Source organism: Octodon degus, unplaced genomic scaffold (assembly GCF_000260255.1).
Source record: "Octodon degus isolate 3935 unplaced genomic scaffold, OctDeg1.0 scaffold00058, whole genome shotgun sequence".
Lineage (NCBI taxonomy): Eukaryota > Metazoa > Chordata > Mammalia > Rodentia > Octodontidae > Octodon > Octodon degus.
Window position 1 is genome coordinate 5,015,551 of NW_004524634.1, and position 816 is coordinate 5,016,366.

The 816-nt window shown below is 52.8% G+C and overlaps 1 protein-coding gene across 1 annotated transcript in view; it reads left to right on the forward strand.

The window, feature by feature from the left end:
- Window positions 1–816, forward strand: part of LOC101567226 (probable N-acetyltransferase CML1) — a 77,520-nt gene that overhangs the window by 12,662 nt on the left and 64,042 nt on the right. The window lies entirely within an intron of this gene.

Below are 816 nucleotides of genomic sequence, written 5' to 3' on the forward strand. Positions count from 1 at the left end.
GAGTCTGCGCTGTGCTTTCCTTCCAGAGTGACAGGGTGACTCTGGGGGGAGTGAAGAGCCAATTTTGCTTACATTAGCTTGGAAAGTTTTTTCCTGAAGGATGAGTGCTTCTCATCCAGTGTCTTCTCAGGTTAGCTGCTGGAGCGTGTGCTGCTAGAAATACGAGTATGCAGGTTCCCTGTGGTCCAATGTTTCTTTGAGCATGATGCCTCGTAGGGGAGCGGCTGAGTCAAATGCAACCTCCACTGCTAGTTTGTTCAGGACTCTCCATTCTCACTTCACAGTGTGTGCACGAGTTTACACTTCAGCCTGCAATGGAGAAGGCTTCCTTCCTCCAGCACCAGCCCCAACAGCGTCGTCGTCGTCGTTGTTGTTGTTGTTGTTGTTGTTGTTGTTGTTGTTTTGACTGTCACAGTGTGATTTTAATCAGGTTCCAGGATGAGATGGTTCCCAGAAGTGTGGCAGATGCAGGGCAGAGTGGGAGACGCTTCCAGAAGACTCTGCCGGGCCTACTTGATCCAGCGGATTTTGGGGATGTCTAGTGCTCAGTGAGGGTGTCCAGGTGCCGGTTGAAGTCCTCCACGCGGTGCTTGTGGGTTTTGGATGCTTCCTTCAGCATCCGCTCCATTTGCTGCTTCTAGTGCCTCATCTCGAGGCTGCTTGCGCTGGCGTCCGCTTGTCCAGGCAATGCCGCTTCTCTTCTTTCTTCTTGCTCATTCCCACGGCCTCCAGGAGCTTCACCTTGTCATTGTCGTCGTCTTCGTCCTCCTCCTCCTTCTCCTCCTCTTCTTCCTCCTCCGCCTCCTCCTCCCTTTC